The sequence below is a fragment of the Neopsephotus bourkii genome, unplaced genomic scaffold (genome assembly GCF_033783945.1).
Source record: "Neopsephotus bourkii isolate Nb327-2 ecotype Australia unplaced genomic scaffold, CSIRO-AGI_Nbou_v1 NB_1728, whole genome shotgun sequence".
Classification (NCBI taxonomy): domain Eukaryota; kingdom Metazoa; phylum Chordata; class Aves; order Psittaciformes; family Psittacidae; genus Neopsephotus; species Neopsephotus bourkii.
This window is the reverse complement of record NW_026902202.1, coordinates 392,334-409,421: the sequence shown is the minus strand read 5'-3', so window position 1 is coordinate 409,421 and position 17,088 is coordinate 392,334. Positions and strand designations below refer to the sequence as shown.

At 36.7% G+C, this 17,088-nt stretch overlaps 1 long non-coding RNA gene across 1 annotated transcript in view; it reads left to right on the top strand.

The window, feature by feature from the left end:
* Nucleotides 1-17,088, top strand: part of LOC133224843 (uncharacterized) — a 287,272-nt gene that overhangs the window by 68,485 nt on the left and 201,699 nt on the right. The window contains exon 2 of the long non-coding RNA XR_009728959.1: nt 6,549-6,638. This is a non-coding gene — a long non-coding RNA (uncharacterized LOC133224843). The remainder of the gene's footprint in view (nt 1-6,548; nt 6,639-17,088) is intronic.

Below are 17,088 nucleotides of genomic sequence, written 5' to 3'. Positions count from 1 at the left end.
AGTTTCCTCGCATAGTAAGAATTCACTTACCCTCAGTACAATTTGCAGATTTTATCTACTTAGCTTTTCCTTCTAAGTTGCACTGTTTTCTACACACCCATACAATTTCTCTCCCTTATACATACTGTAGAAAGCAACCTTTTTTGTAAGCACTTTTCAGTTTTTTGCTACTGTTGTTTTTTAGATGGGTGACTGCAGTGTGACAATGAAGGTACTGATAAACTCAGGAGTGAGAAACTGAGCAAAAGTTTCAAGAGGCACAATTCTGTATTTGTTCTATAAAGTAGGGCTAAGGCAGGATTTAGGCAACCATATCCATTTCAGCCCTGTTGGCACACACCCGGAGCAGGAGGAGTACAGAGTTGGTTTTCTGCAGGGTTTGTGTACCCACACATGTATATAGGTACAATTAGTCATGTACAACTAGTGGTCTGTCTTGGAATTTTTTCTTAATTGCATTATTACCCTTTAGCACTCCTCAGAATGTGACATGCTGTGATGATTGTGAAGTGAGACCTCCGGCTACAGCAGTGTGTGACTCACAGGTCACTGGTGCAGTCCAAAATAAACCCAGAAGTTAATGTTGGCATTTTCAAGATAATCTGAAAGCTAGAGTCATGGAACTGTGTTTTATTTGTCTGTTTCTATGATTTCTTTCATTTTATTGATTAATTCATGCAGGATGTTCAAATATCTTTTTTAATTGGGGTTTCCCTAAAAATGCTGGATTTAGGAGCTTTAATCAGTTCCTGAATTGCAAAGCCATGTGATCAGTCCTTCTTTAAGGGCAGCTGTTTCCTCAAATACATAAATTTGGATTTACACACTTTGTTATTCAAGCAAGGTTAAGGGTGTCACCATTAAAGTCTCTGTGCCTCAGTTTATCCATCTATAATAAGATATTAAAACGTTATGATTTCACAAGGATGTTGACAGCTTTAATTCATTAATGTCTGCAAAATACTTTTCTGATCTTAAGTGCAGGGATCAAAGCTGTGCTAAGTGTAAGGAAGCATGAGTACTCTGCAACTGTCTAGTACTGAACTCCATGTATGAGCAACGTAGCTTTATCATCACATTAGCTTCCAAGGAAACAGTTTACCTGGAATTACAACATGTTGGGATTTTTGAATGTTAGCGGAATGGTTAACTTCCGTGCAAACACCAACTTTTGTGTTGTGACAGCATGAAGTTTTATACTCGGTCACAGGAGTAGGGCTTGAAAGAGTTCAAATACATGGAATGCCTGAAGGCTTAGATCTCATCTAGTGAAAAGATGCAAGAGCTTACAGCTTAGTTGTTCAGAATATGAATAACTGTGCAGGGGATATTGTAACAGCCTTCAGTTCAGTATCTACCTGATTTAATGTTCCTTTGCACAGCTAGGCAGCATGAAGGGTTTCTTAGGGATATATGGGAATCTGGCCGTCCAGTGCTTTCAGTTGATCTATCTTTTTGAGTGAAGTTAGTTCACAATGCAGAAAAGCAGTGTCTTTATTAAAAAAAAAAAAAAGAAAAGGGGGGAGGGGGGAGAAGCTACATGATAAATGTTTGAGTAATTAATATGGATATTTTGTCATTACTATCATTGCTGCTGCAGTTTTTAACAGTTTTACCTGTGACATGGCACTTTATAATTTCATCATGGTTTAGAAAATAAAAATCAATCTGCACTTAATCTATTTTTGCAAAATTAAAAGTTATGTAGAAATGTGAGGGAAAAACTAGCAATGGAAGTAGCACAGAAATATCCACAGTTCTGTTAAAACAATAATTTACATTTATATAGCATTTTTTAATTCATTTTCACTCATTTCATTCTCAAGACGTTTTGTCAGCTACCAGGCTGACATGCTTGTATTGAAGAACTTCAGTCATCTCTGAGATACAGGGGGTGATCAAATGGTATGCAGCACATTGCAAAGCTTCATGGAGATGAAACATTTAGCCCCAGGTGAAGGATTCAGATGGTGAAAGAAAGTGCTCTAATCACAACAGAGGAAGCCTCTGTTGTGATTAGATGGGATCTCAGTCTGATCTATTTGGTCAACTCACAGAGTTTGTAATTTATGAAAGTGTAGAAAGCTACTTCTATCCAGACGCAGAATGAAAATGTAGTTTTAATGTATTCTCTCATTTCGGTTGTATCATGGTGAATGAAATGGATTGTATCAGCACGGAGAAGCCTACCTTGTCTTTGACTCAGTGTGTGACTCAAACTACACTGGTTCATGTTTAGGTGAACAGACTGTTATGCCTGTTGCTCAGGTTCCTGTGAAAAAATGAGGAGGACTCTTGCAAAGCAATTGCTTTGAAAATATCCTGCTGTGTCTCATCTCAGCCATGGCTATTTAAAAAATGGATTGTATTATCTTTGGGGCAATAGGTATGTTCTGCAGATATTTTGAAATGATTAAGCTAATTACTTGGCTTATTCTCACCACCACAAAATGCGAACACTTAAATTAAGGCTCCCTACCACCCTCAACATTTTAGGATTTATGGTGGGGGTTTACCTTAATAGTTTTTAAGTCCTGTAGAAGCTTCTTGGGAGTTTTGCTGTTGATTTCTGTGACAACATGGATTGTGGCTGTGCAATTTGTTCTTTCTTCAACTGCAAAACCTTTAATCTGGAACCTCTAGGAGGTTCTTGTTAGAATCTCAGTGATAACATATCACTTTTATTAATGAGCTGTTCATAAATTACACTCCTAACGGCATTTACATGTAAGCGGATGTATCAGTGTTTGCATGAGGATTTTCTTATGCAGATTGCTGCCTATTCAGTGATCCAGGCGACACTACAAAAGCAGATAGACACTGTAACAATAGACTATTTATATCCCTCTGATTCCAGCAGAGCTCTGTTAAATGATGTTTGTTTGTTTCTTTGTTCCTTTCTTCTCTTTATAGCTCTTTAGTCTTTCATTTGAATGGAGGGTTTGGCTTTCTAATATTTTATTCTGTGAATTTCAGGTACTGGAGAACAGGGACTGGTGGCTGCCTGACAATGTCGGACAGTTTACAGCAGGTGGCACTATTTGGTGACTTTTGCTTAAAACAGTGTTTATTATTTCAGTACACATGAATATGTTTATGTGATCTTTTTTTTTTTTTATTGGCTTTTTATGGAAACACAAAATAAGGTACATAGTCTGAAGAGGTACATACATATGTCCTTTCTCATGATGAATAGTAACAGCCCTAGTGTACTTTTTTGAAGCAGATCAAATGTGCCAAAGGCTGTTCTGTGTTGTGGCGTTAATATGAACGAAACCTATCTTAATAATTTTTTTAAAGATGCTTGGACTAAGTGTAATAGTTTACTGTGAAACATTCAGGAGGAGAAAGTGTTTAAGTTATCTAAATCCTTGAAAAATATTTGTCTCTACAAGTGTTTCTTGTGTAACATGCACCTTTATTTTAATGTCCTCTTTACTTTTGTCGTCATGTGATGAGAGGCAAAGCAAAAGCTGGTTTTGCTTAGATGATACCTCTGTTTATGATGGAAAGGAGATTTGTTGTTGCATTGCTTTTCCTGCATAGTAACTTACACAATAACTGTATGTTCCATTAAACACACTGATGAATAAATGTGCCCAGATGCACACACATATGTATTCATTTCTTAAGTCACAGTCTACTCTCACACTAGTTTTATAGTGGGAAGATTTCTTTAAGCTACTTAACTAACATGGGTGTCAGTAAAACGAGAATTGAGCTGATTAGACATAGAAAAGAAAAATATAAATACTGTTCTTGGGTTACTTCATAATTAGCATGGCAGTTTAACAGCTGTAGTTAACCTAAACATCTCTGAAATGTTAGAGATAAATTTTCTCTCTAAAAGGATGAAAGACAAAAAATAGTGGTGGTGATAAAGAAAGCATTTAGCCAGTGAGCACTGGTTTCTCCCTCTGCTCTTTTCCTAATGTAACAGTTATTTTTAGCAGTAGAAAGTGCAAAACATGTTTAAGAGAAATAGGCTGGAAAATGTGACATGCATAACCTATCTTTGTGGGTGGATGAAGTTTCTCTATCAAGGTTGCTCTGGTCTCATTTGCATCCTCTTGCTGAGTGCTATGCTACTGTGGATTACAGATGTGTTTTGTGGCTTAGAAACCCTATCCAAGCATATCTCTCCATGACTGAAAAATATATTTAAACACTACAACATACAAACTAGTGATGTTGTTATAATCAATTCTGGGAAGAAATAATTCCTGATGTTTTGACTCAATGTTTGTAGTTTCTGTTTATCAGCCTTAGACTAATAGCAGAGTTAGAGTGAGAAGGATGCTTTTAACATTGTCTTAAAATAACTTCATATTTTGCGGGAGCAGGAAAGAATCAAGGACTTCATGTTTATTTCTAAGGATGAACAGCATATTTCTGAACAGAACAGGGAAGGGAGGACTTGAGATTTGAATTTTCTTGCTGTCTCTATTCTCAGTTCTGCCATTGGCCTCTTGGGATGTGTGTTTTAATTTCGGCATTTGTTGCTTGCCTTAACCTTTAAAATGAGAATAGTGATTATGAACACTTTGTTTAACCACTTTGGACGAAAAGCATTGTGTAATGGCTTATTAATTCTCCCATGTTTTGCTTCTGCCATCTGCCTGTCTGCTGGTCTGCTTATTCAAATTGAAGGATGCTACACCCTGGGTTGTTTTTGTTTTTTTTTTTTTGTGTTTAATTTATAATGTGTTAAAAATTGAGAGCTTGGATGATGCTGATTAATTGGTGATTGGATAACTTAATGCAGAAGAAAGTCGTTTCTCTGAGGACGACATTTTTACTGGTGTTCAGAAGACTGGAGAGTATGGAGAACTCCCCAGTCACATAGAGCAGGAAGTTGAGAGCAAAATTTTTATCTATATGGGAATATACAGCTCCTATGACCTTTTAGTTAAAAAGGGAGAACTTGTTTCTTCCTGACAAATGCAGCCCCTCGCCCCTCTCCAAGTTAGTGATCTACACCCGAGTCAGCTTGCCTGACTGCCAGCTTGATGGGTAAAAAATTGATTCCTTGCTCAGGTGAGACAGTGTCAATCTTATCTTTCTTTATCCGAGTTTACAGTCACTATGATTACTTCAGTTCTATTTGTTTTGTTTGTTTTTTTTTTCCCCCCCTCAAAGGGTTGTAAAACAAAAGATGCTTGAGCTCAGTAAACTTAGTATAATTGACCACAGTAGTAAGCTATTAAGTGTTTCAGTCCTGTCACATCACTGTTAGATATCTTGTATGCAATCATTGCAGAGAACATAATGCTGCAAGAGTCCTTTTTCAATTTTTCTAGGGGGAAGAGGAGAAAAGTGGCAATCTGTTTACTGCAAAGAGAATCAATGTATAATACTTAGAGTATCTTAAAGACAAAATATGGTGTCCTCTTAATATCAGCTAACTATCAAGGTGAAGGGATTTTTATGAACTTTATCAAAAGCCAATTTTTGTTTTTCCCCTTGAGAGTTCACAAATAGGAAGGTGATGCTGAGCTTTGATTTCTTGTTCAGGAATATAGATGGTTTACCGTAATGTTGTTTAAAAAAACCTAAACCACACACACTCATACACATACATGCATATACGCAAAAAAAGCTTACCTGCTCAAAGTGTTTGCTCAGGCTGTCTTTTTGTCCTGAATGGTGAGTGTAGGTGTTCAAAGATTTATTTAACAATTAAAAGAAGCACCAAAACTCACACCACAATCCACCAAGCAAGCCTGTTGTTATTTTGGTTTTTACCTGTGATGGAGCTCAAACTGGAATTAGAAGACACGTAGAAAATGTAAGGTATGCCACATATCTGTAATCCGTTGGTTCATATCTAATATCATCTAGGCACCAGATTCCGCAGCTAAGATAAAAACATTCTCCGTTTTGTGCATGTTAGGTTGTTCATCAGCTGCACCACAAGCTAAGCAGGGTGGTTCCATTGCTTTTGTTCTGAAAACATCATCTTTGGAACTAAGACCAAGAAAGAAGTCTAATTGTTTTTTGGGACTGTCAGAAACTGCTACTTACAATGAGGATGTTTCATAAATAGTTCTTGTCCTTAAAAAGGAAGTAAAAATAATCTGAACTATGTTTCTTGAGTACAAAATAACTGATTAATTGAACTGTAATTATTTCAAACTCTTTACAAAACATCCATCTATTAACTGTGCTGAAACTATACTTGAGTACCCAAAATCCTGATTATCTAAATAAGTTCATTGGTCCCAGTGACTGAGATAAAAAAGGTTGTAAGCTTCATGCGAATTGGACGCTTAGCATTTGAGAGAATTCCTTGTGATATCTCAATCATCGTAGAAAAAGTATTTAAGGTGCTGAAAAAACTATGGCAATGAGCACACATAGCACTGATTAGCAGGACTGGTTTCAAGCTTGCAAGCTGAAAAGGTTAGTGTCTCTGGAAAGATGGACTGTGGTGTGTTTTCCAGGATGACTAAGTACTGTTATCAGTTGCTCACATTCATGGGGAAGTTGTTGTTGTCTTCCCATTAAGTAGTCCTATCCAGGCGCTGCCTTGCATTTAGTGTAGTTAGACAGCTGTGAACCAGAAGAGAAATACCTTCAAGATGGGGAGAAATCCTCAAAACACAAAAGCCAAACTTTGGAAGTTATAAATTAAGTTAGTGGGTGGGTTTTTTTTTGTTTTTTTTTTTTTTTTTTTTTTGGGGGTGTGTGTGTGGTGTTTTTTTTTTTGATGGCATGGCTTTTTAATTTCACACCATACATCTTGTTTTATTATGTAGAATGTGGTGTTGATTGTATGTGTCTTTCTTGTGTCCGTCCCCTCCCCCCCCCCCCCAAAAAAAAGTATTTTATTTTATCAGCTTCAGGTGCCTTGATGCATGCCTTTGCCTGTTTCTCAGGGACAGATGTTTAGATCTTACTGCAAAGTTAGTGTTTTCCACTGGGTGATCAGAGATGCTTTTAAAAGTGTAGGCTATGTAAAGTTGACACAATATTTCATTGCTCCCTGTCCTAAATTTTGTTTCTAGTTTTTACTGTTTTTATGAGAATATCAATGATTTAAAATTCAAAAGGATATTCATAAGGCAAATGAAATGAAAGGTTCGTTATCTTTAGAGCCATTTGTAAAGTTACTGCTTTGAGGTGGCTTACAGTTTACACAGTGTTGTGAATATTGGTATGAATTTCTCTTTGCTTCTCCAGGTGCTGGTTTCCAGAGGCAAATATAACCTCCAATTCCCAGCACACTGATCTGTCTAAACACAATTTGACATGCGTTGCTATTAGCTTAGCACCTTATCAAATAATGTGGCCTGATAGAGATAAAAGGTTTTACAACCTTGCCGCCTTTGTTTCTGTGTGCGTTCACCCACAGAGACAGCTCTGCAGCAGCTAATAATTAACACAAAAGACAAAGACAAATCTATATGGCTCAGTGTTGGAGACTCCAATGTGCATGTTAAGCAGTTGGAAAGTGAAATCTGCAGCAAGAGGGTTTAAAATAGGATCTTCAAACAAGGCTTTAAAATGAATTCAAGTTGGGCTTTGTAAAGTCTCATTTTTACATGGTGGAGCAGATGTCAAGCCATCGCCTGGCAATCAGCACAGTTCTGTGTCAGAGCATTTACTCAAATCTTCAGAGAAGCTCTTCCTGCTTTGTTAGCAGTAACCCTGTGTCACTTTTGCATGCCAAGTGTAAGCAAAATATCTGAGAAAGGAATTAAGTGTGCTGAAAAAATCAACCAGGGAGATGATATAAAATATTCACTGAACTGAAGCCTTCCTTTCTTCCTTCCTAACTTATTTAAGTTCTGTGTCTTTGTGGGTGTACACACTTTTAAGTGGTAGCTTGAGGGACTAAGCTCAAGGCCATGCTGGCTTTTTCTGAATGTTTTATTCTATTAACAATTCAGAGGCCAGTGAGGCCCTCTCTATTTCTATGTTCTCAATTCATCTGGCATCTTTAGTTTAGTTAGCATTTAAAATTGACCTTAACCAGACTAGATACTCCAAAACTGTAGTTGTTCTGACACATAGCTAGGTGGTCCAGCATTATACAGGATGGCGAAGCAATTCAGTTCCCCTTTCCTCCCTCCAAAAGATAGTGAAATACTTCAAAAGTAAAAATCCTACTTTTAGACTGCAAAGACACTATTTTATTGTCTGAATGACTCTACAGTCACTGTTAATTGAAAGCAGTGAGCTGCTTAGTAGTTTTCAAGTTGGGTCAGAATTCTAGGTACATGTAAACATGTTCTATTTTTTGTCTAACTCAATTAAAGCCACAATTTTAGGGATATTTGACAACATAACTATGAACGGATGCCACGGGTTTTCAGAATGCTGTAATGAAAGTACTTAGGGACAAGAGAAACGCTGGACAACGAGACTTTCTTTTTTTTTCATAAAAAAAATCATACTAGGAGATAGTTCAGTTCATTATCATTTTATTGCCACGCTGACTTTTAATTCATCACCCTATCAAATTAATAAAATGAAGCCAGAATATCTGAATGAGTTAAAGCTCAAAATACCCACAGAGACAGTTGGTAGAGTAAGCTACAGAGCCAATAGTGATACTTTGAGGTTGTCTATAGAATGGATGTTTCACTTTGAAATATGGTGTCATGCTGGCCCCCAACATCTATATTAGATTTGTATAAATATAGTTTGGCTGAAGATTTTAAAAGGCGTGTAAGAAATTTTGATACCAAATTCTCCAGTAGGACTTTGTGGTCCTTTCCAAGTCTTTCCTATTGATGGTACTTTTTAACTTTAAAGTTTTCTTTAATTCATCTCTGCAAATCTTGCTAAGGTAAATTTGCATGCTGTCACTTTGCTTCCTGATAGATTTCCAAATGGATATTTTGTGCCTGGCATTTAGCGTCTGATGACTTATGAAGCTGGTTAGAGATGTCTCATGTTATGTTCTGACTTCATTGGCAGTGGTGACAATTGGTTTTAATTCCATGAACCAGCACAGTTTCAAGCACATTTTGTAAGCTGTAGAAATTTAAAAGCAGCTTAAAACCTATTCTTCACTGATTCTGTCAAATGTGCAAAGGAAGCAGGTTGTGCTAATGCTTGTGGCCTGAATTAAGTCTTTGATCCTGGGGCGAGTTGCGTTATTATGATAGCCTTAGTAGTACAGCAAATCTGTTAACCATTATATATTCACCATCCTAGCAAGGGTAATGGTCTGTGTTTATCAGCAGGACAAGAGAAAATGATGAAAATAATTCCTCATACCAATAAATTCTTTTGAAATTAGACTGTTTGCCCCTTCAGTTTACTTTCTAAGCAGCAGAATGAGATTCAGAAGATTACCCAGCTACCAAAACCCATGTATTAGTTTTGCTTGAGTTGAAAAGAAAAATGGTAGAAGACCATATGGTCATGAGTAGCTGCTTCCTTTATGATGTCTGTGATTTGTTCGTTCAGCAGCTGTTTTTTCTCAAGAACTAAACTTGCTAGAGTGGTCTTCTATAGTTTTTGGAATCACCTGGAGTTTCAGCCTTCCAGAATCTGTGTATTTTGCTCTTGCTTTTCATTATTGGTCACCTTTCCTCTTCTGCTCTTTCAGTCTCTGGAAGTGATGATTCCAGTACCTTACTTGCATTCTGCTTCCTGAAAGTTTCTCCCCTATTTTCTACTAGTTATACTTACTATTCTACTTCCTTTCAGTTTTTGTCATGCTTTTTGTGAGGCATTAGCCTAGTTATGCCTATAGATACTTTAGTAAGGCTCTATCCAGTCAAATCCAAAACCACAGAACAAATAATAGCAACTGAAGTGCAGCACAGAAAACTTTCTTATGGTCCTGAATTGCAAAGAAAAGCAACACTGAGAAGAAGCTGCAAAGGTTTCTTAGAGAAAATCTAGTTGTTACTAGTGCAGGATTTCTGGGGACAGATTGGGGCAAGGAAGTTAATTCATAATGCTGTTCAGTGGGGCTGAAGCTTGCACTTGGAGTTAGTCACAGAAAATGTAGTTATAATGGGCAAGATGATCTTAATCTGGAAAGCCCTAAGCAAAACGTCCCAGATTTTACAATTCCACAGGCTGATATCTGTCTGTCTCACAGAATATGGGGAGCTTGTATCCCTTCATGAAACACAAACTAGCAGCTCGTTGCCTGTAGGTAAAAATTGTAGAGACAACAGCATGGGCATGAGTGAAAGCAGTAGTGAGATGTTTTTCTGGAAGTGATTCTGCTGCAAGATGGCGATGCAAGGAGGTGGTCACATGAAGATGTTAACATTGATTGCTGGATCAGTCAGACTTCAGAAAAACTTGGTGGTGGTATCTGGTATGTTATCAGTTAGTGAACTGAAATGGTGTGGCATAAAGATGGAAGCTATTTCTATATTCCTGACCCTGTAAGCCATATCCAAGCAAATAATCTGGTAAGCATCTGTCATTAAAAGAACTCAGTTATCACTACATGTAGTGTAAAGGGATAGACTGTTTTCACACCTTGATTCTGCTTACTCTGAAGACACTGGTAAGGCATTCTTACTGATGTTTTGGTTGAGACTTTGCAAAGGTTTATTGGTGCATTATATAACAACAACAACAAAAAAAAAAGTGTCATGATCCAGTGCAACAATGTTAGAGGAAAGGAAGATCCCCTTCATAAGGCCAGAGCATAAGGCAGCCTATGCTCATGCTCTTCAAGCATATTGGTATTACAGGGTAAGGGAAGAGGATGGAAAATGGGAAGAGACTTGGTGGAATGGGAGGTAGTAAGAGGCACCTGTGACATGGTGAGACAACCTAATTCCCTCCGAACACCACAGGGCTGATGATTCCTGCCCAAGCATGCATGTGGAGAAGGTAGTATTGTGCTTCCTTTACTCTACTGAATGTAGCCATGTTATTTGTGTATAATGTGTTCTGATATCAATGAATACAACATTCCTGAAGTTTCTAGGGAGATAAATCTCTACCTGTATGCTCTACTGCCAAAAAGAGATGGAAGAACTAGATGGGTGAGATCTAATTGGTCTGATCCTGAATCCTATAAGAGAAATGTTAGCCCAGGCTGAAGATAGGCTAATGCCCTATACCTTCTACATCTAATTTAGTCATCAGCAATCACTAAAATTTTCCTGTACAACTATAGCAAATAATGAATCGAGAGAAAGTGTGTGAAGCCTGAACTGCTGTGATTTTCAGTTTATTAAAAAAAAAAAGCTGATAGACTAACATCACTTTTAAAAATAATTTCATTATTATTCATTATAATGAATGTTAAGCATGTAAAATTATCTTCTATTAATATTACATATTTGTCTTTTAATATTTTCTTTCCCATTAGCTAGTGCTAAACTGTGAGATTTACCATTTGTGCTGTGACCAACCTGAGAATATCCTCATCTTTGCTCCTGGTTTACAGGATTACTCACTGAGTTGTGGTTTATCCTCTAACCCTGCTCTGGCAACTTAGCTTTGTTTCAAGGCTTTTTGTGTGTGAGTTTTTTTAGGAAGGCTCCTAGCAAGGTGTGGCATCGCATTCTTATAATTTAAGCACTGTTTTCCTATAGTGTCACACTGGGGAGCAAGCTGTGCATTGGAAGCATTCCGTCCTGAAAACACTGATAATATTAACTACAATTTTTATTTGCATTGTAACAGAACTTCTGTTCAAGCACTTTAGACCTGTTGTGCTAGGTACTGTACATGTTTAATAGAAGATTAACTCTGGCATCTGATTACACATTGAGGCCATAGGTGAGTGCAAGAGCTAGAAGAAAAATGTGAGATAACACATGGTAATGGCTAGTGTAATAGCAGTGGTTAGCGAATGCTCGTTGCCTGAAGTGTAGCGAGTAGTAAGAATAAAATTAGAATCTTGTTACCTTGGAAGTTGCAAAATGAAATCTGAAGCAATAGTAGTCTCTTTCTATTGCCATCTTTCATGGGAAGTAGAGATGAGGATGTAGAGGAACATTGTGTATCTCTTAACATCAAGTCTGTCTTGGCCATCAGTGACAGCAGATGCATATGGGGCTGTGTCGTAAACTGTACAGGCTTGAAAACATATTGCTGGAGAATTATGTGGTTTTCTTACTCTGGAAAATCAAAGGAGAAGATTAAGCACATGAAAGCTTTCTTCCTCTTTTGTCACTTTTATTTGCTTATTCACTGAGGGAGATTTTTTTTTTTTTGTAATCTAGTGAGCTTTATGGCAGATGCCCAGTGATGCCTTGAGCATCAAGATTTTGGTCATGTTAAAACTAACTGTATTTATCTACTATGCAAGCAGAGGCGAAATGGTAATAACTATTGGTGAGTCTAACTTGGATGTTCCAGCAAAGTTTTAAAAACTGTTACGTTGGGAAAGGAAGCTTTTGATTAAATTACTAAAGATACAATCTTTGTGCAAATTTTATGATTTCTCTCATTTCAGTTAGTTCATTCCTATGAATGCCTCTCCCCTTAGTGTCTTGGAGTTCTACAGACATAATTTTGTGACCATTTACATAATTATCTAAATGGGCAACTCGTGGCATCCATCATACTTTTCCCCTCAGGACCTCCTGATTTTTTTTTTTTTCTGCAGTCTTTTGAAGTCCAACCCACGATTTCTGAGATGTAGGTATTGGCTTGATTAACTTCAAAGAGACACACCACTGACTAACACATTAGCTTGTCAGTTGGCCTCCAGCAGACACTGTGATTGTGAATGAAATTGAATAGCTTTACTGTAGGTATCTTTTTTCTTTTTTTATTTTCCTTTTTTTTTTTTTTAATCTAGAGAAATGGCAAAGTAATTAGAGACGAAGGTTAAAAAATGTCACTCAAGAACATGAAGAATATGTTCATTTCTTCAATTATGGTTACCTGCTATACCTTTAAATGGAGAGAAGTATGGGATGTCAAAATATGTTTTGTCTGTTGTTCACTGCTGTGCTGAACAGAAGATTGTGGAGAAGTGGCAGAATTGTGACCAAATCCTTTTCCCCCAGGACTTTGGGAGTTTGAAATACCATAAGATATAGAATGATGTGGTCTGATTTTCTTTGCTTAATTCTTTTTTTTTTTTCCTTATTCTAAAACTTGAGTGACATTTAACAAACATCTCTTTATGTCCGTTTCCTGTGCAGTACTAAAGATCCAAAGGTCAATGCAACATTTCTCTTTTTACGATGATAAAACTATAAATTGTGTCATCATTTATATAAACCTCATCTTCTTAATGTCATTTTTTACTATACTATTTTCCTACCTTCTTTTTGTAATGAGAGACCTAAATATATCATCTACTACCCTAGTAGTAGATTACCAGAACTATTTACTAATGAAGAAATACCTGGAATGTGAAAAAAATTTATTGACATTTTGATAAAGATAGTTGAGGAATTTGAGGGAATGAGAAGACATTTTCTTGATAGAGACTGTCGCAGTGTGCTCTTTGAGATGTTATGGTTGCATCTTATTTTTTCTAACAACTTCCTTTTCTGTTTTAAATTTCTGTATGCCAGTGAATAAATACCCAAGTGTAAGCTCACTTAAACATCATGAGATTGAAAGCTAAATATGCACAGACTGTGAGAAAGATTTGCTTTTCTGACATCCAAAGCAGAGTTGCTAGTGGGCAGCATTGGAATTTAGAAAGACTTCTTACTGTTACATAAAGACAATATGGGACAACATATATTTAGAGCTCCAAGAAACTGGATATTTACAGTGTATGGGAGACACTGTATTCATTTTTTATGGTAAATACAGAGACATTTATAGGAATTGCATATGTCTGACAAAAGACATGCATAGATATTGTCAGAAGATTTTCTTAGCTATTGGAAATGAATGGAATATGAGTTATAATAATAGGTCATAGATTAATGATCTGAATAAATTAGACCAAAGATTTTTTATAGGGCACTGTTTTATATATTTTGACGATACAGGCAGACCATGACTGCATCTCCGTCAGCCTGAAAGTCATTTGATCTATCTCAGTTCTTTTAGAAATACTGTTACTTACAGTGGCATTTAATGCACTACAATCTCATGCAGTTTTCCTTTCAAATAAGACTGTACATGTTAAGCAATAAAACTCTGTAAGTGGCATATGCAATGAAAGGAGAAATGAGAAATTAAGAATTCAGTCCCATGGAAGTACTTGCATGTCTCATTCCAGAAACCAAGCCTAACCATAAAACACTCCAATTAATACGGAATATTGCATATTATTTGATTACAATTCAGAAAACTTTTTTTTGGTAGGTCACAGTAGGGTGGCTTGATTTAATCACCAATTTTAATCATGATTTAAGTCAGCAGGCAGGAAACCTCTATTTAAATAATTAATTTTAATCTGTATTTAATTATTTTCCTAAAGAAAGTTTCAGTCCTGTTGGTGGGTATAAACAATTAAAACACACTCATCTGCAACTAGAAATATTTTTTTGCTAACAGAGAGGGATATTAAAAACATATATATAAGTAATTACATTACTCAACATATATTTATTCATATTAATGTTTGAAATTTATGATATTAGAGCAATGAATGATGTTTATTGTCTGTTTTGAGGACACTTTGTTGCCCAGGATTTTTTCAAGGAGCACACCTCATTTCCTGAAATGAAAATTAAATGATTTATTAAATTACTTAAGGAAAAATACCTTTAATGAGATTGATATGTAATTTTGAAAAGTACATTCTTAAAAAGTTTGACTTGTATTTTCAACAGTCGCTGAACAGAAGAGTTATTTGCTGTAGCAAATTTTTTAAGCTCAGCACACATTTAACACTCAAACTGTTTAGATACCTAAATGACACAGTTTCAGTTAAGCATTGTCTACTTACTTTAAAAATGGAATTGAGCACCAAAATCCATCTTGAAATGTCCAAACACCTTTGAATGCCTTTCCCTATGTCTTTGAGAATTTTAGTTTGTGGATTTTGTGGTCTTCTGCATCTTTAATACACACAGAAGAGAATACCATTTCTCCATTTTCAACTTACAGTTGAAGTTCTCAATAATGAATTTAACCCAGTGAAGAAAATATTAATGTCGTTTTGAGGAGATTCAAATGTTACTGGTTTAAGTAAAAATGTGGCCTACATACGACTGATAAGGAAGGTTCAAGTCAGTCAATCTTTCTATACAAGAGAAAAATTTGGGACACCAAGAAAAAGATTTTCAGAATGCCAAAGCAAAGAAATGCAAAAGTTCCTTCTAGGAAACAGCTCTTCTACAGCTCTGTTCCTTATAGCAGTGGTGAAATGGACATACTAAAAAAAGCTTCTAGGGAGCCAGTGCACCATATTAAACCAATGACCTGTGAAATAAAGGTGCCTATTTGCAAGTGACACAGTTGTGTCTAAAAAGTCACCATGGACAGTGTGGTTAAAAATTTAAAAAATGCTTTGCAGAAAATATTGTGATCATGGTTTTCTGAATAAAGAATACACTCTGAAGTCTCCATTTATCACGTCTGAAATAAGGAATTTCAAAATGTGTTACATACTGTAGCAAGTTTTAAAATAAAATACCCTATGTTCATTTAATACTCAATGTTATCTTAGCAACGACTAAAGCCAAAGGAAACGAGATAGATTTTAAAACTGGTTCAATCTAGCTCATACCTCTGAAGAAAAGTAATGAGAGAATGTGTGTTATGGGCACATATGCTGCATTAGGCAGGCGAAGCTGTGAAGTCTGTGGTGAACTGCTTCCTTATAAGCTTTCTAGATGTCATCAGAAGAAATAATTTCTTATTGAGGTTGGCTTGATAGCAGCTATAATTGAATGCTTTCTAGACATGGAGATGCACCAGGGTCCTAGTAAGGCCTTGTCTGAGATGACAGTAAGTTTACAGGAGCTGTACTTTTTCTCTGCAGTGATTCACTCTGGGAGGGCAGGTTTGCAGCAAGGCTAACCGCCATCATCAATAATGCCTACCTCTTTCAATTTATGATCAGCTCATTTCTCTGCAGTTTTTGTTGGCTGAAAGGAAGTGTTTCCGTGACACACATCCATCCCTTAAAGTACCACTCCTGATACACTAGTCAAATGACCTCTCTCTAACTCAGTCTTATCACTGTGTTATCTACTGAACAACACTGCTTGGGATTTTTGAGCAGCACTGTACAGCTCAACAAGGAATCTCTTCAGGTTGGTGGGATTTACCAGTTCAATGGGAACGTTACCTTTTTCCCTAAACTTTTTAACAGTTTAGTGCATTGCTAAAAAAGAATGTTTTTAGCAATGCACTGTGGGGGGAGGGGGGGGGGGGATGGGGATATTTTCATCCTTCCCTACAAGAATAACTTAAAGAGAAGCTGGTCCAGCTGGTGCTGATTTGAAAAGCCCTGTGATGTGTGATGCAGGGAGAAAGGCAAATCTGCATTCTCTGCAGTAAGACCCTAGGAATGATCTTGACTGTCATGTCAGATGAAAATTCATGAGTCTATGCTGTCACCATGTGAGGCAGCATAATAGAATGTGGTCTCATTCGTATAAATTTCTGTTTTTGTCCCCTGTCACTTGTCTTTTTAGCTATTAAACAGGGTTAAGGGCCCTCTTGTCACTGTTATTAATACAGAAAATCTACATCAAGAATGCTTTTGCCCTGCTATTCCTTGGGAAATTTCCATGCTAGAATTAGAAGTGAAGATGAAAGCTGAAAAAGAATTAAACTGGAGACTGAGAAAAGGGTAGAATATTCAGCAGCTCTTTTTCAGGAAAGGAAACTCAAGGGAGATTATATATGTAATCAGATAGTTTAGAGACACTTCTTTTCCTTGCTGATATAAGAGAGGGAAACTAGATCTAAACAATAGATCTGTGGCCTCACCATGGAGCATGTTAGAATAGACTACAGCCTAAATCCTTATCAAATGATCTTGAATGTTAGAGGCTTGTTGTTGATTACAGCAGCTAAATATTTCAGTAGCTAAATGATTCCAGTTACTACGGGGATTTGCTCTTTAGGTTTCCTAGCTCAGGGAACTGAACTTTCCCTTCAGGAGGATTACCAGTAGCTCCTATAGACCTAATCAACATAAACCTTCAGCCCAGCAGGCAGGTGTCACAGTAGCAGTTCGTTTACAGGGTAAGTATGTACAAGATGTGAGAAGTTCAGAATTAG